This window comes from Diceros bicornis, chromosome 35 (assembly GCF_020826845.1).
Source record: "Diceros bicornis minor isolate mBicDic1 chromosome 35, mDicBic1.mat.cur, whole genome shotgun sequence".
NCBI classification, from domain to species: Eukaryota; Metazoa; Chordata; class Mammalia; order Perissodactyla; family Rhinocerotidae; genus Diceros; species Diceros bicornis.
Window position 1 is genome coordinate 31117782 of NC_080774.1, and position 25810 is coordinate 31143591.

Here is a 25810-nt window from a genome sequence, read left to right on the forward strand (position 1 = left end):
CAAAAAGCTAATGAAAAATTAAAGCTATAAGAGGGACCTGAAAGACTACACAACCATAAACAGAAGTCCACCAAGTTAGTGGCTTTACTGACACCCTCATATCCACTCTCATATGCGGTCTCCTGGATGGACCCTTCCAGAGTTGATGAGACTCTGAAGGTTTTTCTGGTAAACTGCTATGTTATTCCTCTAAACAGCCCAGGGGAAAGTAAAATTAGAATTAATGGGGTTATTTAATACTTCCAGAAATGTTTTCTGTTTGTCCCAGCTGAAAACTAACAAGATATTGAGAAGGATTTTTTTTTTTAAGTAGTTCTATGGCCAAAAATTGGCCAAATTAAAAGCTGATATTCAGAGCCTGATAGGAATTTTTTAATAGACTTTCTTCCCTAAGTGTTACCACACAAAATTCTTTCCTCAGGGTTCCTCTTCCACAAACCTTCTATAACTTTCTTTTTTGCATTCAGAATTTGTCCCATGCCTTTTTTCTTCCCTTCTAGTATTTCAGGACAAATTTATCTTTCTTAACAAAACAAACAGAAATATTTCCATTATTTATACCTTCTTTACTGAAAACACATATCTTACTTTCCTTGAATACAAAGATATTTTCCTTATTAATTTTTAGTAGCTTTAGTTACACATATTAATTGAAATATTTAATCCTTACAGACCTTAATTTGTAGTGAAAACTAAAAAGCAAGCAATTATGAACTGTCTTTTACATTAGCATTCTGTGTCTTGGCAAGATTATAAACACTTTTCATAATTTCTAGAAACACGCTACTTCACAGTACAATTTTTGTGTGTGTGTGTGAGGAAGATCAGCCCTGAGCTAACATCCAATGCCAATCCTCCTCTTTTTTGCTGAGGAAGACTGGTCCTGGGCTAACATCTGTGCCCATCTTCCTCTACTTTATATGGGATGCTGCCACAGCATGGCTTGACAAGTGGTGCATTGCTGCGTGCCCAGGGTCTGAACCTGCACACCCTTGGGCTGCTGCAGAGGAGCGCGTGCACTTAACCGCTATGCCACCGGGCCAGCCCCTTCACAGTACAATTTTTAATGAAATACAAGACATGTTTACTAATAGACTCAAATATCTTCTAGTTTCTCTGTAATAAGAAGCCAAAAGTAGATAAACTTAGACATGTTCAGTGATAATGTTTCAGTATTCTATCTTATTTGAAAATGACCCAAATAGTCAACAAGTTTTTTTTTTTTTTTTTGTGAGGAAGATCAGCCCTGAGCTAACATCCATGCCAATCCTCCTCTTTTTGCTGAGGAAGATTGGCCCTGGGCTAACATCCGTGCCCATCTTCCTCCACTTTATACGGGACGCCACCACTGCATGGCTTGACAAGCGGTGCGTCAGTGTGTGCCTGGGATCCGAACCCTGGGCCGCTGCAGTGCAGTGCGTGCACTTAACCGCTACACCACCGGGCTGGCCCCTTCAACGAGTTTTCTATCACTTAATTTCACCTAGCAAAACTTCAAAGTTTCAAGTTACCAGAGAGATTTTGGAAGTTATGTTAAATATACATGCCATAACATAATTATTGTCAAAAAGTTCAGCCAACACATCTTTTTCATATCTATTTAGTTTACTCATTTCCAATAATTATTTAGATTGCCTACAAAACTCCATGAGACAGTAGGTAAAATTAGCATTCATTTTAAGTGATTATTTTTGCTAACTAGTTTTGTAATAGAGATAACATCAGCTTATTTGACCAATAAATGTAGAATAAAGACTGCAGGTCTGCCTCATATGCAATGCTGATAACTTTGAGGACATGCCCACTTTAATCAAGTCAACAAGCTTCAATAAGCTTTCATTTACCAAAGATTATTTTTTATCATGTTAACTTGAAAGATATTTGGGTTAGTTTCTACTACATTTAGAAATATTTTACATAAGTGCTTACTTTAAGCCAATTGAACAGAGCTCTTTAGAAATGATACCATCCAGGGGTAAGATGTCACACACACACGTATATATAGACACACATACACAAGGACTCCATAGCTACTGTTTTAAAATTACTGCCATGAGTCAGGTACAGTAATACGAGTCTCCCTAGTTATGAATCCAAATTTTGGTTTAAGCTTTTTACTAATATTTGTGGAGCAGATACTCAAGATGCTAGATTTTTTGGTGGGGGTGCTCTTTGGCTGTTTTTCTTTCCTTTTTCCTTTTTTTTCTTCAGTCTTAGGAATTGGTGATGGGCTAGATACTACCTGGGAAGTTTGCCAGTTCTTTGAGATAAGGGTAATGAATGGAATCTGAACTGCCTCTAGGGCTGCATTTCCAGTCTTGCAAGGATTTTTTTTTTTTTTTTGTGAGGAAGATCAGCCCTGAGCTAACATCTGCCAATCCTCCTGTTTTTGCTGAGGAAGACTGGCCCTGGGCTAACATCCATGCCCATCTTCCTCCACTTTATATGGGACGCTACCATAGCATGGCTTGACAAGTGGTGCGTTGGTGCGTGCCTGGAACCCGAACCAGCGAACCCCGGGCTGCCGCAGTGGAGCGCATGCACTTAACCGCTTGTGCCACTGGGCAGGCCCCGCAATGATTTTTTTTTTAATGACAGTTGCTCTTAATTCCTCAGAAATTGGGTTGTAACTTAAATGACATTATAGGTTGATCTACCTGTCCAACTACATTTGGACATATCAGTTTCTAACATTCTAACATCTATAAGCATTTTTAAAGGAATAGGGGAGGCTTTGGGATTGGAAAAAGGACAAGTCTAGATCCATACCTCTGGCCCTGCAGAGATTTGCAAGACAAAGATGGTTGTTTCCAGTTCCCCAAAGAACTGGAAAGGTGGACCCACCCTTTCAGGTACAATTTTTCCAATTGCCTCTCTATATCAGGGAGATTTTTAATTTAAGAGGTGAATCAAAAGATTTTTATGTTCTAAAACTTCAGGACAATGTATCACACCTTTAAAAAGTGTGCACAAAGTGTTTAAAAAGGCCCTTTTTCCAAGTGCACAATTCAACTCTAGATCAATTTACCCTGGGCGGGGGGGGGGGGGGGGGGGGGGCTTTCATTAGCATATATAAGACCATGAGGGGAAGATGAGACTCCAAATTTGCTTAAGTTCTTTTAAGACTAGCCATTATGAGAGCTCTCAAAATTTTTTTTTCCAATTTAGAAGTTTTTCCAATTTAAGGATCCATCGACAGGCAGAATCTTAATAATGACTCAAACCGATAAGCATTTATGGCTTAACTATGGATGCAAGAGGTGTCCCCAAAAAAGAGTGCAAAAGAAGCAGCCCTCACAAGATCCAGAAAGTTCACTCCCAAAAATAGCCCAAGAAAGCAAAGGTTTCTACTGTACAGGTGGTAGTGCACTAACAAGCAATGAACGTTGAGATGACAAAGGCCCTTGGTGGATTGAGACCTCTCATGACAAATTCTTCTCAGAGCTGATACAGCCAGACAAAGAGAGTACATCTCAGAATCCTAGTCTACTTGACTGGCCACCAAGATGAACATTGGTGCATGCATCCTCCAGATGGTGGAGACCAAAAAGGCCAAAAGCCAAGCTCTCAAGACACAGAACAAGACAAAAGAAAAAAAATCTCATCTCATATGCATATTAACAGCTTTAACTAAGCTTTGGGTCTCTTGGAGCCAAACTAATACCTAGGAGGGAAGTGTCTCTGGGTTGGGGATTGTGTGTTGTTTTACAGAGTACCTCATAGCATAGAAATTTTCTTGAGGTTGGTGGGGATCCTGTCATCATCTACCCCGTTCTGTGACCAACTTATCCTATCACAGGAGTCTTCTGGAGGTGGCAAGCACCCTAACGGCTCTTAACTGCGTGACTCAAGCCCACCAATTTTGCAGCCTTTTTTGGCTTCCAAGAGGCCCCTCAGCAATAGCTTTCACCTTATGCACATACTTAACGTACAGCAAAGTTTACTTGGGGCCCACCACCCAGACAACAGGCTTATGGAGATGCCTGCAACTTGCCCTATGGTTTTTTCCTTTTCATGACAAACGACACAAAAGACAGAGACAAGGAAAAATAGTGACCATCTCTGGGAGGAGAAGAATCAATAAACCAATAAGTACTCACACCAAATTTCTCAGAGTTACTGAATGATCCATTATCTGGCCATTTTCTCCAGAGTTGAAAGAATATTGTGGCCATGCAATGTTATAAAAGAATATCACCTTTTCCTATTTCATGGGCTTGTAGCTAAAAGTCACCAAGTTTGGAAGAATGCAGCCTAAGGGGCTACAGGTGGGGATCGAATGAGGGTTTCCTATTGTTTCAGAATTTAGACACAGCCAGTCAAAGTATATTTATGCTGCAGCTAGAATGAGATGGTGAAATTTTGGGCATCCCCGAAACCAAGTCCCTCACAATGAAGGCCAAGCAAAGGAATCCTTCTAATGGGCAATGTAATTCCCGAGGCTGATGGCAGTTTGGTAGGACCTTTAGCCACAATGTGGAATGCAACAATATTTTTCCCCAACTGTATTTTGGGACCTCCAACCTGATGATGATTAAGGCAAGCCCTCAGGACACTAAACAAGCTTGGTAACATCCTGCAGTTCTTTGTAAACATGGTAAACATTTACAGCTTTTGGGACCTTTAGGTGTCAGAAGGTGGCGAGCTTGACTCTTTAAAGAAATTTCTCTATTACCTGGCTCTTAAAAAGGAGCCCCAAAGTGGCCACTGTAATTTTAAATTATCCTGGGTTATCTTGCCAGCTGTTTACAGTTATGCCCATTTTAGGGGGCTTTATCCAAAGTGGCTGCAACAAATAAGGTAATTTCTAAAGAGAGTTTGTTATGATCACTGAGAAACTCAGTCCCCAAACAGCCAATTTAATTCAGACAAACACTAATACACAGTACAATTCTACATACAACACAGAGCAGAATACTAGCTAGTATTCCAGGAGTAGCTGAGAACCAGTGCCAGGAGCCACTCAAAACCAGATTACCAGGGGCAGCTCACAACCAGAGCCAGGAGTTGCCCAGATCCAGAAGCAACTCCATGATGAGCCTTTTATCCTGCTTCTAATTACCTTGGGTGGTTCCAGCCCAAGGTTCAGGTCTCAGCCCACCAGGATTCCCCAGAATACAAGCCAAATATATTTCAGGAAATCATACCAGAGAGATGACATAAGGGACAGTTGCTTTCTTAAAGTTACTCACCCAGAGCCCAGAGACGTCTTGATTCAGAAGCTGTTTCTTCTCTCAAAGGGAAAAAAACTACCTCGGGGCCTGGTGTGCCACAGCTGGAAACAGAAATCCAATCATTTGAGCCTCTAGATAAAATTGTCTAGGCAGCTGCTTACACAATGAAGGACCCCACACCCCACTGGGGGTTCTGGAGCCTCAGGCAGGCAGTCACAGGACCTTGTCCCGTCATGGTCACCAGTTGTTACTGCACAAAATTGGGGTTCTCTTGCCTGATGTCCATAAACAGCCAATTAATTATGGTATCAGCCTTTCTGGGAGAAATCAACTTTATCTGCAATATAGATCTGCAGGGAGACAAGGGGCGTGTGCCCTCAGATTTGTCTTCCTGATACAGGATTTGGGGTGAAATTCCCCCCCCCAAGCCCCAGTAGATAGTTGTATGTCATAGCTGCACATCCTTCTAGTTGTTGTATGTGGGACGCGGCCTCAGCATGGCTGGAGAAGTGGTGCGTCAGTGTGTTGGTGCGCGCCTGGGATCCGAACCCGGGCGGCCAGTAGCGGAGCTCCAGCACTTAACTGCTAAGCCACGGGGCCGGCCCATGGGGTGAAATTTAAGAGGTTAGGGAGAACAGGGTAGCACACAGAAATGCTTAGTAGGACGGGGGTTGATTGGTAGGCTTCAAGTATTTACGGTAAGGCTTTAAACATTTATGATGAGGTTCTAAACGTTTATGATAGGGCTCTAAATATTTATTATGACGTGGGGAAGGAATTTTAACACTGGATCTTCCTGAATGAGGGACCCCTCGCATCTGATAAGAGGGTGACTTTCAAGTTCTGGCCGTGTCCTGGTCCTTTGGGCTCTGTGGGGAAAATCTTTGGTTCCTCAGTCATTTCAGGTCAAGATTTCTTCTGCACATGCTCTGGCTACATGACTTTGCAAGTTTTCTTTCTTTTCTTTTTTTTTTTTCCTTGTGTGAGGAAGATCAGCCCTGCGCTAACTTCTGATGACAATGCTCCTCTTTTTGCCGAGGAAGACTGGCCCTGGGCTAATATCTGTGCCCATCTTCCTCTACTTTATATGTGGGACACCTGCCACAGCACGGCTCAACAAGCGATGCATCGGTGCGCGCCCGGGATCTGAACCTGCAAACCCCGGGCCGCCAAAGCGGAGCACGCGCGCTTCACTGCTATGCCACCGGGACGGCCCTGCACATTTTCTGAAAGGCAATTATAAATCACTTTGTTGATAAGAGATGGGGTCAGTTTAACTGGTACTGGAAGGCCTGCGGTTATATAAATTAAAACTATGTACCCAGAGAGAAAGAAGCAAGTTAGGGGTAACATACAACATTCCAACCCAATTTCTGAGGCATTGAGAGCAACTGTCCTTGTCTTACAAATCTTTGTAAAATGGAAAATGCAGCTCTAAAAGCAGTTCAGATTCCACCCATTCCCTTTCACCAATCCTAAAACCTCCCCAATCTGACTAAAAGCCTTGGAACCTCTCCAGGAACTCTTATTTAGACCACCCCCAATTCCTAAGACTGAAGGAAAATTTTAAATCACAATTACCCTGAAACTCCTAGGAAAAAACTTGCATTTTTTTGTCTGTCCTCTGAAGTTGTAAAATTTCCATATCTTTAGAATGTAAACACCCCAGGAGACAACAGCCCACAGTCACCTGAGACTAAGCCTGGTAGCTCAATCAGTAAAGCCTGAGGTTAAAGAAAAAAAGGCGGGGAGGAGTTTCATTTTAAATGCAGGTTGCTAGAGAGGCTCCTTCCCCCAAATCTAATTCATCGCCTCCTTATCTACAGCAAAGATAAATCTTAAAGTCTTCTCCACAAATATTAACAACAACAACAAAAACTTTTATGCAGGTAACCTAAACATGTTCTATCTGCTGGAGAAGCATTTATTTGTAAACTACTGAGTTTTCTATTGTACCTGATTCACAGCTAAAATTTTTAAAATGAAAGCTATAAGATCTCTGTGTTGGTCTCTATATACATATGTACGTTATATAGGTGTGATATTTTCCTACCTTCAGATGGTATCAACAAAACTAACTTCTAAAAAAGAGTTCTACTTAATGAACTTACAGTAAGAGCTTATATAAATTACTTCTAAACATAATGGAAAGTAACCCAAATGTTTTTCAAGATAACAATATAAAATAATCTTTGGTCAATAAAAGCTTGCTTAAGTTTGCTGGTTTAATGAAAATGGGCATGTCTTCAGAGTTATCAGCACTGGATATAATCGAAACATACAACTTGAACTCTACCTAGGTTATTAATCAAATAAGCTCACGTCATCACTGTTATAAGATTTGTCAGCAAGATTAACTTAAAATGATAGCTACCTGCTTTAATGTCTCATAAAATTTTCATGGTCTGATAAGAATAAATGAGTTATATATAGATGTCATTGAAATAAGGAACTTTAAGTGCAATACTTATGTTTTATGATATGTGTACTTTAAAAATAGCTTCCTCAAATCTTTTGGTAACTTGAAACCTTAGAGTTTTGCTAAATGAAAGCAAATGATGGAAAATTCATTGAATATCTAGAAAAGGTAAAACAGGGGCTGGCCCAGCGGCGCAAGCGGTTAAGTGCGTGCTGTCCGCTTCGGCAGCCCGGGGTTCGCAGGTTCAGATCCCAGGCGCGCACTGATGCACCGCTTGTCAAAGCCATACTGTGGCAGTGGCCCATATAAAATAGAGGAAGATGGGCACAGATGTTAGCTCAGGGCCAACCTTCCTCAGCAAAAAAAGAGGACGATTGGCATTGGATGTTAGCTCAGGGCTGATCTTCCTCACACACACACAAAAAAAGATAAAACAGAAAAATGTTAATTACTGAACAGGGGTTTCTCTACTTTTGGCTTCTTATCACAGAAAAACTAAAAGATGTTTGGATCTATTAGTACACATGTCTTGTGCCACATTAAAAAACTTATGCTATGAGAAAATGTATATTTTCAGTAAAAGAAGGTATGAGGAAGGGAGATATTTTTAAGAAAGTAAATTTGTCATAAAATAAACCTGGTTATGGGAAAGAAAAAAGGACAAATTCTGAATGCAAAAAAGAAAGTTTGTGGAAGGGGAACCCTGAGAAAAGCGTCTTGTGCATGTTTGAGCTGGCTAAGATTGGAATGAATTTAATTAAGTACATGAGTTTTAATACCAAAAATAAGCTGGTACATAATGAGAATTTGGTTTTCTATGTTTGTTATAAGGACAAGGTTTCTTGGGCTTTTAATCTACTCCTGATAAAGTGATTATGAAAAGTTTTTCTTTACCTTCGTGTAATCTGCCTAAAAGACAGGGATGCTATGTTTTATCAAAATAATTTCCTGTGTTTTATGTTAAAAGCTGAGTCCTTCCTATTACAGAGAGCTAAGGTTTTGCAGCTATGTAACCTTCTATATTAGTCTTTGAAATTTTTTTGTCATCATGATTAAATAGATAATTAAATATTAAGTTGCATAGTGATCTGTGATCCTATTTAGGCAAGTATTTTAGGACTTTCTTTGATATTTTGGACAAACTTCCCCAAATCAGATTCTACATGAAGTCTTTTTTGACCTCTAGCTAACATTGGGATTTTTCAGAGGATCCTTGAAACATCTCAAAAGATTGGTTTTCTCTCCTTATAAAAGGAGAGATATTAAACTAATTAGGCTTATCTGATATGTGAAATTACATGGGAAGCATTGTGAAATAAGATTAAGCCTTCTTCATGTTATGTCTTTAAATGCATATGTCTTTAAATACTTTGTAAGTATATAACAGTTCCAGAAATTATGTGAAATTCGTGGGAGTCTAAGATGTCCTGGTATAAAAGGCTGTCTGTCATCAAAATTGAGCCTCACACTCAATTTTAATATTAGGAAAGCTCCTTAGCTGATTGTCATGTAAAGGCAGCAATCACAGAATAAAGATTATCATATGTGAATGACGTCCATTCTGCCTTTGCAAAGAACAGTCCCTCATTGCCAGACTTCTCCCATCCTGATGTGCTTATAACATGGCAACAGTCTGATCCTGAAGCAGAGAAATTAAGGTGGGTAAACAATGGCTGTAAATTGAACAGTCAGGGCTATGGAAAACCCAAGACGGCCTCTGGGCTCTTTCCAGCTCTCTGGCAAATCCCATTTTTCAGTTTTTACGTTGCTTCACCCACTATAGGAAAAACTATTCCTATCCTCAGAGGCCTCAGAACTCCTCCCTCTGGGTCCTTTGAGCACCTGCAGCTGGACTTCATTCAACTGCCACTTCCTATGGCTCATCAATATGTTCTCATTATTGTATGTGTTTTCTGGATGTGTTAAAGCCTTTCCCTTGCCACACAGCTGATGCCCTCACAATGGCAAAGAAAACTGTTAGAACACGTGCTTCCCACTTGGGATGTACCAATCTCCAGTGACCAAGGTACTCACTTCACTGGGCAAATCATATGAACCTTAGTGAAAACTTTGCAAACTTCTTAGGATTATCACTGTCCCTATCACCCTCAGTCATCAGGCAAAGTCAAGAAAACTAATGGAAAAACTGGATTCAAGCAGAATATTAAATTACATAGGACCACATGAGCTGAGAAAAAGATTCTCTAACGTTTTGCTTTTCCAGACTTCAAGAAATCTTTTCTCTACTGACAACTTGGTAAGAAATACCTTTGTGAACAAGGATGAAACATTGACTTTTTCTCCCTACCTGATCTCTCCAGAATTCAGAAAGTCTCAGTGAATATTCTTATTTTCATTTGTATAAATAATCAGGCCAAATTTTTAATTTAAGCAAATTAGTTTTGCTGTGATTACCTTTAGCAAAAAAAAAAAAAAAAAAAAAAGGGTAATTATAGAGAGAAAAATTCTATTTGTACCTTTGTTGATATTAGATTTCAGTCCTATTAATTGTCTTTGGTTTGTTATATACTGTGGACTGGACTCGTCTGGCCTCAGGTATTGCCTTCGGTCTTGCTGAGTGTTTGCATGGCCCTCCTTGGAAAACATGAACTGACTCTACATGAGATGGTCACCAGCAGATCAGTGTCTGTTGGTTCACAGCCTTCTGCTGATGCCGTTGTCTTATGCAAGTCTGACCAGCTACTGTGAGTCTCTACTGTCTTATGCTCAAGCCCATCATCAACAGGTTAGACGCTTTCCTGGATTCCAATTTAAAGAATCCTGTTGGTCACAGTCTAGAGCCTGGTGACTGGATATTCTGGAAGCATCATCAGAGGAAGACAGCCCTTGAGCCTTGTTGGAAAGTACATTACCAAGTGCTTCTGACCACTGACACTACTATAGAGCTAGAAGGCATTGCATTCTAAGTGTCCCCTTTCGGGTACTCCTTTGTGTGTGGATTACTATGGGGACCCATGGGCTTATGAATGTCTGGACAGCTGGCATATGGCAGGACAATGCCCTTTAGGATACCATAGTTTTCCATTTCAAGTTCTTGTTAAAGAAGAAACCCAACCACAATCTCATAGGTCTAGGTGAGAGTTGGAGACCCCCTTTTTACACCCCATCTACTCCCCATTGATTACCATGGCCAAAGGCATTGTCACTTGGACTGACATTGTCCATCACAATCTGTTGATAAAAAAACATATCCCTGATGATAGCTACACTGGCAAATTCTACCACTTGAACCCTAGCTCAACAACAATGATCCCTGGATTTCTTAGCAAGGGTTGTATTAGGTAACTGAATGGCACTCCGTTACCTCCTTGCAGAACAGGGTGGCATCTGCGTCGTAGCCAACACTTCTTGCTACATCTGCATCAATTCTTCTGGTGATGTTGACTTAGAACTCACAAAAATGATAAAAGTAGCACAGGATGTCTCCTGTCCAATGTCTTTCAATGACACCCTCTGGTTCCCTGTTGATGTTTTCAGCTGGCTTACTTCAGGTATAGGTGCTTGGATGAGATCAGGACTTCAAATACTGTTTATGATTATTATTGGAATTTTGCCATGTGTACTTGTATTTAAACTTCTTATGCTACGACTCACTCAGATCTGCTCCAGAACTTCCTCAAACACCAAGATTATGGTCACTCAACATATTGAAATGATACATAAGGCTTATTCACCTGAACCTTCAGATAACCAGATGAAATTCCCAGGCAAGGAAACTGCCTAAAAGTCATTTCCTGACTGCCCCATTGCTCAAATGTGGCCTAAACGTTATGACACTGACTCCTAGGAATAACCATGGGAAAAAAATATTAACTTCACCTAATGTGGGACATGACTCTTTAGGACAGGCCCATCCCAGCGATGCGGGACTAAACAAACCTATGGTCGATCAGTGATGCTTTCAGAGAAAGACCTCCATCAAAAGGGGAAAAATTTGAAATGTGAAATAAAATGGACTCACTTATGTCTAAGGGCTTTAAAATGGAGCTGGGAAGCCATTAAGGAAATGGGTCTTATGCACGTCCTCATGCAGCAGAACATGAACTGTTGAACTGAGTAACACTGTAAGAAACTTGCAGCTCCTCACAGTGGTAGACTTTTGCCCCCTCTAGCTAGCCTTAGCTATCAATTGTTTTTAGCCAAGATTAGCTCTCTGTTGCCAACTCCAAGTAACATTCTTTGTAATACAAACCTCCCTTCTGTGCCTTTAAAAGCACCTAACTTTTACTCCCTAGGGGACACTGTTTGGGTTTCTAGCTGAATCTGTGTTCCCTGAATTGCAATTCTTTGATCCCAAAATAAACACCTCTCTGCCTCTCATTTTTCTTCTTTATTTTTAGGTTAATCAGGCCAGTGGTGTGTGTCTGACTCCCGCCTAGCACTTGGATTTCTGTTTTGATTTGAGCCAGAATATCAGCAAAAGCTGCAAAGCGAATATTCCGCTACATGCCCAGCTGGGCGACCAGTGTGGGACAGGTTGCTGAGAGACTGAAGAAAAGACCCGGAGACAGTGAATGAGACGTATGGGTTTATTGGGGAGTTACTCCCAGGGAAGGTGGAGTAGCAGCCGGCTGGACAGGAAATGTGCACCCACTACCACCCCCTGAGAGAAGCTTGCTTAAGTAGGCAGAGGAGGAAAGGCTGCATGCTTGCCAAGGGTGACTGTCCCTGTATGACCTGCATTCCAAGGACCAGAGCTTTCCTCCTGCCCCCCCCCCCGCCCCCGCCGCCCCCGCAGGGCCTCCGTGTTCCTTCAGACCTCAAGGGTCTCAAAGGTCTGCTAAATCGCCCACGAGAAAACAGCTGGGTTGGCCAAGCCCAGGCCTGTTACCATCATGAGTGCTAGTGTGCAGCCCAGACAAGGAGCCTGAAGGACACGTGGTTTAAAGGGCATGTAGGATAGTGCCCCTACCGAGAACATGCTCCTGATATTTTTGATTTGCTCTGTCTTCTAGGCTAGCCTGAAAGCCGACTCTATAAAGAAGCCCTTTGCACAGCGCTGCCAAGACTTCGTTCAAGTCATTGAGGATTTTGCAGGAATGATACAGCTCTGGGGTGTGTCTCATACACTCCTTGAAAAACGTTATTACTGATTCCCACCTCTGAGCCCTGCCCTACACAGAGGCCTGACCCGTACTGTGACTATCACATTTGGAGACACACTGAATCATGTGAACATGCAGGCCAGGATCACGCCAAGGCCTCCCTCCGGCTGCTCCGGAGCCAAGCAGCCCCCACTGGGGCTCACAAGCGGCCTGGGAAGGGAGCCTCGGGGACCCGTCCTACGGATGAGGAAATTGAGGCTCGGAGAACTCGAGCCCCACGGGGAGGAGGGCTCGGCCGGGACCCACACCGCTGGGCGACCCGAGGCTCAGCTTTCACCCCGAGCTCCCTTCCGCCGGCCCGTTCACGAGCGTTAACCGAGCACACGGGGCGGGCGTGAGAGGCGGCAGGAGGGCGCGGCCGGCCCCGGGCTCCCTGCCGGCCCGGCCCGGGGCTCGCGGAGGAACCAGACGGCTTCGGCGGAGGTTCCGGGAGACCGCCAGGACGCGGGGCGGCCCCCCCACTCACCTGTGGGGTCCACAGCGTCGCTCGCATCAGGGACAGAGGCCTTCACTCGACTACCGGGCGCCGAAATGTCGTCATCAAGCTGCGCGTGGGACCACGACCCTTGCCTGGAGGAGAAACGCGCCATAACCATTCCGGGATTCCACCTCGAAAGGCGCGTGCGCAAAGCGAAGGCCGGCTGGGTCTACGGTCTCCACCTCTGAAGACGCGTATGCAGTAGGAGGAGCTGCGCGGCTTAAGCCTGCAACACCCAGTATCCACGGCAAGGACTGGGCGTGCGCGTAATGAGAGGCCAGTTATTCCGGTCCTCGAGGCGCGCCTCATAGTGGGGAACCGCCGCAGAACAATTACGCAGAGTGTATTGACTGCCCTGCCTCCGACAGGCCTTTATTGAGCGCCCTCTGTATGACAGGCACCGCGCTGAGTGCTGCTTACCTAAGCGAGAATGAGCGATGCAGCCTAGTAGGGAAGCACTGATCGCCAAGGAGCGGGTCTCTGGGATCGGCCACGTTTTCCCCCACACGTAACACACTGCCCGACACGTACATGTCTGTGGACAGAATGGCCAGGGGGAGACGGAGCCGTCCCTACCCTCTGGGGTCGGGCTGCCGAGGAGGACAGGCGGGTCGTTGCCGGGAAGGGAACCGCCGGCCGGGCCGGTAGAGGGCGCTGTTGGGGCGGGGGCGGAGGACAGGGGCGGGGGCGGAGGACAGGGGCGGGGACGGAGGGGGGCGGGGCGCGCACCTTCCCGCGGCCGCGCAGATGGCACCCCCGGCCGGGGGCGCCCCCGGGGCTGGAGGCGACCTTGCAGAAGCTCGCGCTGCGGCGGAAGAAGGTGCTGAGCGCCGAGGAGACGGAGCTGTACGAGCTAGGGCAGGCGGCGGGCGGCGCCATCGACCCCGACGTGTTCAAGTGAGTGGGCGAGGGGGCGCTGCGCTCGGCCTTCCCCCGACACTCCTGCTCCCCACCCCCGCCCTTGTCGGACCCCCGTGAGGCCCAGAGTAGAGTCGGGGTCTTGAGGGAGGCGGCCACGCCTGGTCCGGGCGAGGAGGGTTCCCTGCGCACCGCGTCTGCTCTCTCCAGGATCCTGGTGGACCTGCTGAAGCTGAACGTGGCGCCGCTCGCCGTCTTCCAGATGCTCAAGTCCTTGTGTGTGTCGGGCAGAGGCTGGCGAGCGAGCCCCAGGACCCTGTGGCCGTGTCTCTTCCCACATCGAGCGTGCCCGAGACGACAAGTCAGAGTCGGGCCTGGTACTCCCTGCCCCTGTCGCCCGGGCGGCCGGGTGGCCGGGGCGGGGAGCAGGGCAGCGCCCGCCAAAGCGCGGGCTTGCCCTCAGTGGCCAGGCCTATCTGTCGGTCTTCTCCCAGGACCCGCTGGGCCATCCAAGGGCTCCCCGTCCCCAGCTTCGGGTTGGCTGCCGCCCTTGAGAGAGCACTGCCCAGATCGGGTGGGCTCAGAGGGTCTGCCCCAGGAAGGCCCCAGTAGGCTGGGGGCCTCATCCGGGACTTTCGCTGCCCGACTCTTCTCACCTCTGGGCTCCTGCCTTCACTCCACAAACGCGGGAACAAGACTGCTTTGGTTCTTGTTGTCAAGGTTTGTACAGCCTCCAGGGACGTGCTCAGGGAGCTGGGCAGGCAGAGGCCTTCCTGCCACCCCCTCGCCTGTACCCCACCCTGGCCCAAGTCCTGCTCAGGAGTCTGGCCAGCTGAGCTTTCCTCCTCGGGTTGTGGGACGGGAGTCAGCATGGCAGCCCCTGGCTGCCCTAGATGCTCAGGGTGCAGAGGCCTAAGTGGCAGAGCGCTGGGCTCAGGTGTGAGGGGCCTCCTCACTCTCGAGGGTCATGACTGGGGGATGAACAGGTGTTGGTGACCAGGTGTCACGGTGGAGCGCCAACTGCATCCTCCCTGTGTGTCACTTCTGCTCCCAGTGGCTATCAGAAACCCTCTGACATGCAGCCGAACCTCCTGGGCTGGCTCCTGGGCCAGAAGCACCAGGGCTCTCACAGACACCCCGAGACAGGGCTGACGTTTGGGTAGGGGGCACGCTGTGCCCCTGTGGGTGGGAGTGCCAGGGCCCTGGGTACCCGCGTCCCCTGTCCTGTGAGACCCCGGGCACTCGAGCGCAGGCCTCCTCACTGACCCACGCTCTGTCTGCTCTCTGTGTCTCTCTCTCTGACCTCCAGAGGCCTCCTTCCTCTCTTCCAAGAACTGTAGCCCCCTGCAAGGCCCTCCTTTTCCTGGGCCCCGCGGCCTGTGGCCTCTCCAGTTCTACTCCACGGCCCAGCTGCCAGGCACTCGCCTCTCTCTCCTGGGCCCCCCGGTGCCCTCCCGTTCTCTTGCTGCCCGTTCTCTCCTTTTACAGGTTGTTTATTGGTTTATCTCTGGGGGTTGGTGTGCTTTCTTGTTTCCATGGAAATTGCCGTGGCCCCCAGAAAGCCAGAGCAGCTTCAAGCTACAAGGGCAGGACCCTGCAGGCCATCCCTGCCATGCAGCTTGGAGACCAAGGACAGGATTTCACAGTTCGCTTTATTAGAGACAACCTGCAGTAATTCTAGAACAGGACCAACACCCCCTCCCCCAGAGGCTAACTCTGCTGGGTGAGGCTTGTGCTCTGTAGGTGCCCCCACCCCTGAGGAGGAGAACAGACCGAGGGCCAGGGAAGGGGCAGCATGGTGCGCTGTGGAGAGCAAAGCCCTGGGTGTGGGAGACACCTTTGCTTCTCAGATGCTGTTAGCCACCTGGATGGGCAGCCTGGAGGATAAACTGTGACTCCTCTTTTCTGCCTGGTTCCTGAGTCGGGGGTACCTCCCAGGCATTGCCAGGGGCGTGAGGGAGAGCCTGAGATCCCACAGTTGATCGGGCTTTGCCCTCCTTCACGCCCCTCCCCATGTCGCCCACCTGGAAGTTCCAGGTGCCACCTGGAGCTCGGGCCAGGGAGGAGTGGGGAAGGGCCGAGGGGCAGGTCAGGGGAGGGGTGGGTGGACTAGAGGCTGGGCTGAGGAATCGATGGGTGAGTTTCCAGAGGGAGGGAGAAAGAGGGAACAGAGCCCTCACTCGAGGGCTCACTCACTCAGGACTCTAGGTGCCAGGCTGGCTCCAGTGCTGAGAGCGCAGTGGGACTGCGAGAGGGACATGCTCTTGGTCCAGGGAGGGAGGTGGCCAGATAAAGTGACAGTAACAGGGACGGGAGGAGGCCAGTGCTGCTGGCCTTGCTGGAGCAGTAAGGGTTAAGCAGGCGGGGGGCCCTTGGTGCCAGCTGCAGTCTCCTTGCCCTGGAGCCCTGCAGGTGGGGTGGTGGGGAGGGGCTGAGAGAGGAAGGGCAGGCGGGAGGCAGATGCGGAGCCTGGATCCAGGCCACTGGTGGGAGCTGGGCCTGAGCTGGGGGGTGTGGGGAGAGGGAGACAGTGGGGTGTCAGGAGGTGTGCTGTGGGAAGGGCGCTGGGAGCACTGGCATAGAGGGGGTGGGAGGATCCGAGGGGGCTCTCGGGGAGGTGGGGAGGAAGCCTCAAGCCCGGGGACAGGAGTGGAGTGCTGGGCTCCACAGGGTCGTTCTCTCCTCAAGTGCTCAGGCCTTGGGTCCTGCTGGGCTGGGCGGCCGGCAGCCAGGAGACCAGGACACGGAGGCCCTGGGGAGATGCCTGGTGGGGTAGAGGGCAGCCTGGGAGGGGTTTGATGGGGAGGAGTGGGAGGGGAGCGGGCAGATGAGGGGCCATGCCAGGAATGTGCTGTGGCCGATAGGCAGAGGCCACCAGACAAGACAGATGTCTTAGGCCACATGTCGCAGCATCTGTCACAGAGACCTTCGGGCCACCTCATTAATGGTAGGATCTGGGGTGGAGAAAATAAAGAGTTCTCAGAGTGACCCCGCTGTGGGGCCCATGATGGCCCAGGAGGACGACGGGGGTCTTGGGCTGTGGGCACTCACTGGCCTTAGGTTTCCCACAGAATTGGGGTTTGCAGTTGCTCCAGGCCATGGGCTGGACCCCACTCAGGGGCTTGACTCTGGGTTCCTGACCCCCGGCCATCGAGGTGGCCTGTGGGGACTGTCACTGACATGCTCACTCATTTCTGCCTTTTCTTGGCAGAAAAGGGGGAAACAGAAGACCCCGAAAGCACAGAGGGATAATGCTTGTCATGAGGATGGGGGTCACTAAGGAAAAGTTAAATTCAGTGGAGTGTTCTCTGTTGAGGTTTAGGGAAACTACATTTTAACAAGACGTCCCTTGGGCCAGCCCCGTGGCGTAGCGGTTAAGTGCACGCATTCCGCTGCTAGCACCCCAGGTTCGGATCCCGGGCGCGCACCGAGGCACTGCTTGTCAGGCCATGCTGTGGCGGCGTCCCACATAGAGCAACCAGAAGGATGTGCAACTATGACATACAACTATCTACTGGGGCTTTGGGGAGAAAGGGGGAAGAAAGGAGGAAGGTTGGCAATAGATGTTAGCTCAGGGCCAGTCTTCCTCAGCAAAAAAAGAGGAGGACTGGCATGGATGATAGCTCAGGGTTGATCTTCCTCAAAAAAAAAAAAAAAAAAAAGTCCTTCAGGACGTGTGAGATGAACTTGGTGAGCGAAAGCCGTGAGCCTCACATGGAGCTGCGCCGTCCAGTGAGGGAGCCACAGGCCCCGGGGCTGGTGCAGGTGAGATGCACTGGGAGTGTAGGTGCAGAGCGCATGCCCAGACGCTGGAGGACTGGCACAGAGAAGGAATGTACCACTTCACGAATAACTTTCATATTGATTCCATGCTGAAATGATCATATATTGGATATTTGGGATTAATTAAAACAGATTAATTTCCTGTTTCTTTTTACCTTTTAATGTGGCCATTAGAAAATTTAAAATTACACATGTGGCTCGCATCACATTACTATTGGACAGCGCTGCTCCAGAATATTCACAATCACAGCTGTGTGTGTGTGTGCAGGGCAGGGTCACTGGGCACGTCCATCTGGGAGAGCACCTTCCCAAGGAGTGGAGGCTCAGTTCAGGGTTAAAACTGCATGTGTGCACATCCCTGGGGCACGTCGGTCACTGTCGTGTCCGTAATGTGTTCTAGAGGCAGTGATTAAGCCCCTACTTTGAGCCTGGCCAGAGAGGGCAGCAGTGCTGGCTGGTGGGTGCAGACCTTCTGGTGGGCTCTCCAGCCAGGTCATGTACCGCCCGGGCCAACTACTCGCCCTGGCCACTACCCTGCCTGCCTGCCTTGAAGACTTCGGGGTGGCCCGCTGTGCTGCCTCGCCTGGCTGCAGTGGCTCCCGCAGCGGGGCTGTCTTTTCTTTCGTCTCGTCATTACTCTCTGCACCCCCATCCTCCCGCCCCCCTGATCTTTTCCTTCCTCACACAACATGCATTAGGGAACACTCTTGGCCAGTCACTAATATTTGCTTCTGCGGCCCCAGTGGACTATTTCCCCATGAAGAGGCGCTCCCACCACGAAGGAGGAAGACAACTTTTGGGGACCAGCAGGAAGGGATGGGAGCAGCAGTTCCCACTGGGCTTTTTATAGATCCTGTTGTCAAGCGGCTCTGCCGGGAGAGCTTGCAGGGGATGGTGAGTGGGGATCACGGGGGCCACACCAAGGAGAAACGGCAGAGTGGGTCCCACCGGTCTGGCCGGCTCCTCAGCTTCAGGGGCTCCCTGAGTCCTGGGTGCTGACAGGCTGGTACGTTTTAGGGTTTGCTTCATTAGAGCGTCACAGAGCACTGAGCGGCCACAAGCTGGTTTTGGGGATCGGAGGAGCACTGACGTTGAAGACAATAAGCCAGAGTGTTTCTAGCATTCAAGTGATCGCTGTCTTGGACGCCTAAGAGGGGCCCTCAGGAACCCGGCCTGGGAGCACGTCCCTACCCTGCCCCACCCCAGCCTGCAGTCACCCTTGGCTCAGCCCTACCCTCCATTCCCTCTGACCCTACTAACTCCTCCACAAGGGAGCTGGGGCAGGTGTGACCCGCTCCCAACAGTCCCTTGCTGGGTCCCCCAGGGAGGGCGTGGCTGAGCCGGGCTTAACAAAGCAGGTCTTCCCGTTGCCAGGCCCTGCAGACCATTCTCCACCTTCCTATCTCCATGGGGAAAATGAAGAGTCCTGAATGGGTCTCCCCGCTAATCCCGGGAGCATGTGATTCCTGAAGGACTCCAAGAATCACCCAGAGCGGGATGATGGCCTGCTTTCACCGTTAGATGGTTTCTCAGTGCCTTCTGTGGCTCAAAGTTACACTGGTTTCTTACTTCTGGGGTTTATCGGCCTTGTCAAGTTTAAAGGTGAAGATTATTTGCTTGTCTCTACTTTCCTCTCATCCTTGAGTTTCCAGAAGGGCCAAGTCACTATACTGAGGGGGACAGGAAACTCACCTGTGTGGCAGGCTGAAGAAAAGCTGGCTTCAAAGGCCCATGCCTGAGAGCCGCCACTTGCTGGGGGTGAGCTGTGCCTGAGCTCTTCTCCTCAGTCCTTCAGGAAACGCCCCTCATGGAGAGTCCATGGGCCTCTAACCTCCCAGGGTTAGGCCAGAGGCTACAGAAGACCTAACTCTGTGCCACCTTGCCTGGGGTGGGGCTGTGGCCTCAGGGGCACTGGTGTGTTGGGAGACACTGCAGGGTGGTGGGGCCCATGCTATCATAGGACATGGGATCCTTGCAGTGGGGACCAGAATAGTGGCATTTGTACCAAAGGAAATGGGGGGTGACGGTTCTCTCTGTGTCTGTCTTTGTGAGTCACTGGTAGGCTGCGTTGGCCCAGCTTCACCCCACCACACGCTCCTGTCTGCTCACCCTCGGCTCTGGATAACCTGTTATTACATCTTTGTCTCATCAAGTGTACGTGAGCCCTTGAGTGTGAAACCCAGGGAGGCGAGGCTGGGAAAACCCGAGCCCTCAGAGTTACAAGCATGGCACCACTGTAACCCTCCCCATCAACCGGGCGGCAAAGACCCTCTGCTTTTTGAGGGAGAAGTTTCCAGAAATTCTCTTAAGAAGGGCCACCCCATCCCTGCAGGAATCCTGGGGAGAATTCAGTTGCCAGTATTAGCATGAAAAGTGAGCCTGATGTCCTTCTGGAGGAGCCAGGGTCTGCAAAGTCTCAAATGCAGACGTCTATGCTTGCTCAAGGTGACAAATGGTGACAAAGACGTGACCTAACAGGCTCCTAAGAACCTTCCTTGTGTCTTTTCTCCAAGAACTCACAATTCCACGTTGCAGGCTATTTGACCAAGAACCGAGATGGAGGCTGGGGGTCAAGCAGGGCACACGTACCCTGGTCAGAGGCCGCAGGGCAGACCCTGCTAGGCCAGAGCAGAGGAGAGCCCTGGCTGGAGCAGGGCCAATGGGGGGGCACTGTGACCCAGCAGGCAAGCCTGTTCCCTGGCATGTTTTGTCCCTGTTGGATCCTCTCGGTCTCGCTGATGCTGTCACGCCCCCCTGAGCCCTGGGCAGCTACTCCTTCAATCGAGCTCTGGCCCAGGTGTGGCTACAGAGCTTCCTGGCTGTCTTCACAAAGAGAATAAAGAAAGCAAAGGACACATCAAGGAGTAGCTGAACCCGTGGGCTCCATATGTGGAGCCTGCGTCTGAGTGTGACTCCCATGGTCAGGGCGAGGCTCGAGCGGTTAAGCCTCAGCAGAGCCCCGTCACGGGCCCAGGAGTGACCCTGGGAGCAGGAGGCTCGACCACAGAATGTGTGCGGGATCCTGAGGGAGGGCGGGAAATGTGTGAGAAAGAGCTCTCCAGATGCAGATCCAAAAGCCTGACTTCCGTACTTGATGACTGACGCGCTTCCTGATCCGTTCAGATGTGGGCGATCTGGAGAGGAGGAGAGGGGAGAGGGCCTGGGGGCTGAGACCAGCGGCCCTGTAGGGAGCCCTCCTGTGCTGCTGGCAGTCAGGGCCGACCGCATATACTTTCCAGGGCGGGAGTCACCAGGCTGAGCTCCCCTTCCCCTATATTGATCTTCAGAACGTCCCCCATCGCTCCTGGCATTGCCTCCATCCTAGGAGGGCCTCCTGCACTCTGCCAAGGACTCCTCTTGGATGTGCTGTCTCCAGGTGGTGCTCACCCTCAGGTTGCCATAGGGTCTCCAGCTGAAAGGACTGTGACAGAAATGTCCTCAACATAAATGTTGCTCAGAGAACACAAACACAGTAGGTGCGCGGCGACTGTGGGGCTTGCCCGGGTTCCTGACGGTGGTGTTCTGTCTGCTCAGGGAGAAACAAAGGCAGCAGTGCTCGCAGTGGAGGCCTGGCACTGGCAGAACGCGGCAGCTGGGCAGGATCCAGCCAGAGGATGCCCCGCCAGCCCAGTGCCACCAGGCTGCCCAATGGGGGTGGACCAAGGGAAAAGCCCCCCTGGGAGCAGCACCTGAGACGGGTGGAGACTTCTCATGCCGCCTGGCTGTGGGCTCCCCAGCCCCCAGCAGAGGCTCTGTGTGGCTTCCTCCAGTTGATAATAGACCTTTTTGAAAAACTGAGGGTCATTCAAGACGTTTTCTATCACATATTGAATACATCGAGGCACACAGACTTAGAACTAGTTCTCTGTGCTGGTCCTGGTTATGCTACAGCTGAACTAACCAAAAAGTGACTTAAACCAAGCTGAAGGGAACAGGGGAATTCTCTGCAAAGGGCCATGTTCTATTGCAGGGTCTGCTGCTTGCTAAGAGGTAGACCCCCTCCACATCACCCAGACCTACCTTAAATCCAGTCAGGCACCAATCCACAAACTGGATGGTGCGCTTGGTCTTAATGGTGGCGATGGCTGCGTTAACGTCTTTCAGCACCAAGCACCCCCTGTACAACATGCAGCAGGCCATGTACTTGCCATGGCGAGGGTCACACGACCATCTGGTTGGCCGGCTTGAAGTAGGCATTGGCGATTTCGGCCACGGACAGCCGCTCATGGTAGGCCTTCTCGGCTGAGATGACCGGGGCGTAGGTGGCCAGGGGGAAGTGGATGCGGGGGTACGGGACCAGGTTGGTCTGGAATTCCATCAAGTCCACATTCAGGGCCCCATCGAATTGCAGGCAGGCCGTGATGGAGGACATGACTTGCCTGATCAGACGGTTGAGGTTGGTGTACGTGGGCTGCTCAATATCCAGGTTGCACCGACATATGTCATAGGTGGCTTTGTTGTCTACCACCAAGGCACAGTTAGAATGTTCCAGGGTTGTGTTGGTGGTCAGGATGGAGTTGTGGGGCTCCACTATGGCCACGGAAACCTAGGGGGCTGGGTAAATGGCAAATTCGAGCTTGGACTTCTTGCCATAGTCCACTGAGAGGCGCTCCATGAGCAGAGATGCAAACCCAGCACCAGTGCCGCCCCCAAAGCTGTGGAAGATGAGGAAGCCCTGCAGCCCCGTGCACAGATCCGCCTGAGAGAAAGCAGAGAACGTGAGCCAACACCTGCAGAAGCCACACCGCCCACCTCCAACCAGCCACGGTCACTTCTCTTCCTCTGCAAGATCATACGACTCACATCCTCCCCAGTGAACACGCATTACACCTAGAGGCAGAGCAGAGCAGACGTTAAAGATGTATGGGTGCACCGCAGCCGCACTGGAGAGTCAGACTGTGAACTCGTGATTCTGGCCTCGGTTTTGCCAAAATGTCCTCCTGGTCACAATCCAAGGCCTACCCTCCCGTCTAGGACAATGTCCACAGGAAGCCTTCTCAGCGCTCTTCTTACCATTTTGTGGATCCGGTCCAGGACCAGGTCAACCATCTCCTTGCCGATGGTGTAGTGGCCTCTGGCGTAATTATTGGCTGCGTCTTCCTTCCCAGTGATCAGCTGCTCCGGGTGGAAGAGCTGCCTGTAGGTCCCTGTGCACACTTCATCTACAGAGGACACAGGGGCCGCGAGACTTTAAGGCCTATTGTTAACTCACCAGGGTGGACAGATTCGGGACTGTTCCATTCTCCCAAGCACATGCTGTTCCTTGTAGGTCAACAGCATCTGTGTCTCTTAGGAAATGTCTCCATGTAATACACAGACCACAACTGCAACCTATGGCTCTAGGAAAGTAAAGTCAACTCACGGTACAAATGCCAGTGTGGCTGGTTCCCAAAGAAGGGAACAGAGTTCTCACACCCGCACAGAGGCAATTATACACGTGCATGTTTTTTCATACCCGTAGCTATAGCCAAGGGTGTAATTTAAAACCCCCTTACATACTAGACAGTTCACAGCATGACTTTTGCTGGGCAGTCCCATCAGGGCACTCTATGTGGCCCGGGTCTCACAGACTTCAGGGTGACATTCTGTCATCTCCTGGGTGGCCACTGAAAGGTGCTCTCTTTGCAGCTCTCCTTGGAAACTACCTCAGACTCCTAATCTGGAGGAACCCAACGAATGTTCTGTACTTACCTTTCTATGTCTAAGATGCAGGTCAAGACTCGGGCACCAGCCTGAGGGAGTGCACAGCATTAAGAAGGGACCAGTGCCTGGGCACCCTGCAGACAGGGTCTACACAACCACCTGACCAGGGCTGAGGTGGCCATGAGTGAATCTATCCCCAGCCCATCTTCCTGCTGGCCCACCTTACAGTAGGTTTTTCTAAATTAGGAGCCCTAGTCCCACAGACATTTCAAGCACTAACCTTCCAGTTTCTCACCTAACGTGGCCAAGGGTATACACTTGTACGTCTGTCCTTTCTGCAGAGGAGTCAAAGGAGCACACGTGGGGCTTTAGCAAGGCTCTCCCACCCTCCCAGGACAGCTGCCCTGAGTGCCCGAGTACCTACCCACCACGGTGGGCTCCAGGTCCCACAAACACTGCTCTGGGCACATGCTTGCCAGCCCCAGTCTCGCTGAAGAATGTGTTGAACGAGTCATCACCACCACCGCTGGTTTTGTCACTTGGCATCTGACCATCGGGCTGAATTCCATGTTCAAGGCAGTACAGTTCCCAGCAGGCATTGCCGATCCGGACCCTGGGCCACCCCACGTGGATAGAGATGCACTCACGCCGGGAACCAGAACATAAAGGTGAGACCCTCGTCTTCAAGGCAATCGTCACTCTATGACATGCAGAACATGTGTGTGTGCTTCAGAGTGTCTACAGCTTTCTCAAACCTTATTTCCCACAAGGTTTATGTGACCATTTTATGTGAAAACAGACATGCCCTAAACCACCCTAGCTAGTACGTGCCAGAGTTAGCCCAGAACCTAAGTGTTTGCTACTGTACAAAACTTGGGTTATTTTAAAACATGGAAGCCGAGTAATGTGAACAGTAAACTCCACATTATGGCTAGTCACATAATTCTGTGAAGGATACGGCAGTTTTTGATTGTGTCCTGACCAAAGAATAAGGTAAAAGTGATAGAGTCGGGGAAGGAAAAGTGGACTAGGACACAGGTCACCATGGCCCAAGCGCTGGCGGTCACTGTGTGTGTGTGTGTCTCCCAGCTGCCCTCTGGATCTACCCTCTGTTGTTCTCCATCCAGATCCAGGCTCCCAGAGGCTGACCACGGGGACTGCATCAAAGGGCTTCCTTGTCCCCTGGCTTCTGCTTGCTCTAGCCAGTGGCAGGCAGCAGCAAGACACCGGGAGGTTAAAAGAAAGTGTGGTCAGGGCTCCCTCCTGGGCTCTCTCCCTGCCAGACCACCAGCGGTTGCTGGAGGCGGCTTATCAAGGCCACAGCTTTCAGCAGCCAGCGCTCCTCATAAAGCTGCCCTGTCAACTTCTAGTGACCACTCCCTCACGTCCCCACTTCAAGCCTAGGAGGTGATGGCTCCCAGACACCCCGAATGCTGGGAAACCGCGCTGCCCTTTGGTGGTTTCCTGAAATTCTGCCCATTCCTTTATAAACGGTACCTTTTAAAGATTCTCCCCAAAGTACCTATTCTGAATGTACCATCTCTTTCCTGCCGGGAACCTAACTGTACAGACATGAACCTCTTGTTCAGTTGTAGACACATCATCCTTACAAATACAGAGAGGAAACCAAATGAAACTTGAGGTGTTCCCTCCACCCTAAATTCTAATGCACAATCCCAAGAACTTGAAGTCCTGTTTTCTACTATACAAGCACCAAACTCAGAGTCATCAGGGCATCAAAGATGGACATGACGCAGCAGTCCCCCCATATCACCCCAGAAGGAGGCATTCAGTTCCAGAAAGAACTTCTCCAGTGACAAGGAACTGCCTCCTCCAGAGGAAAATTCCTCAACACTCTGGGAAGTGCTCTGGAATCCACCCAACCACACTTTTCAAATCCATATTATCATTGTGCCTTCCTTAAGTCCAGACACCCTGTATTTCACAGAGTGTTTCTCCCAGGAGGCCTGATGTGGCACTCAACTCCTCAGCCCCAGTGTGGTCAGAGTCAGCTCTATGACCTGGGGAAGCCCCCCAACTTCTTCATTTACAGAATGGGGGCTGGGGAGCTAGGTGGTCTGCAAGGCCACTTCTACCTGATTAACTAACGAATGACATAATCAAAGCAGTCAGGAAAATCATTCCTAGCTTTCAACAGAAAACCTTAATTACAAATTCATCACCAACCTCACCTGGATCATTAAAATCTACATTTCTTTAGTCAGCTGTATCTCCTCTATCAAAAAATTAATCGAAACTTCCTGTGATCTTTTCAAACTCCAGACCAACTTCTCTCTCCATATTTTTGGAAGATGACCTTGTTCCCTTC

At 49.6% G+C, this 25810-nt stretch overlaps 1 protein-coding gene and 2 pseudogenes across 3 annotated transcripts in view; 1 reads left to right on the forward strand and 2 right to left on the reverse strand.

Annotated features, from left to right (window-relative positions):
* Window positions 1-13771, reverse strand: part of LOC131398495 (cationic amino acid transporter 4-like) — a 54238-nt gene extending 40467 nt beyond the window's left edge. For 2 of the 3 annotated variants that reach the window (XM_058532081.1, XM_058532080.1), the window contains exon 1: window positions 13186-13770. The gene's annotated coding sequence lies outside the window, so the exon portion shown is untranslated. Of the gene's footprint in view, window positions 1-13185 lie in introns of all 3 variants that reach the window. The other variant, XM_058532083.1, reaches the window with a different exon arrangement.
* On the forward strand, window positions 13635-18946 carry LOC131398623 (mitotic-spindle organizing protein 2B-like; annotated as a pseudogene).
* A 92-nt stretch (window positions 18947-19038) lies between these two features.
* LOC131398499 (tubulin alpha-3 chain-like) lies at window positions 19039-24431 on the reverse strand (annotated as a pseudogene).
* Between the last annotated feature and the right edge of the window lie 1379 nt (window positions 24432-25810).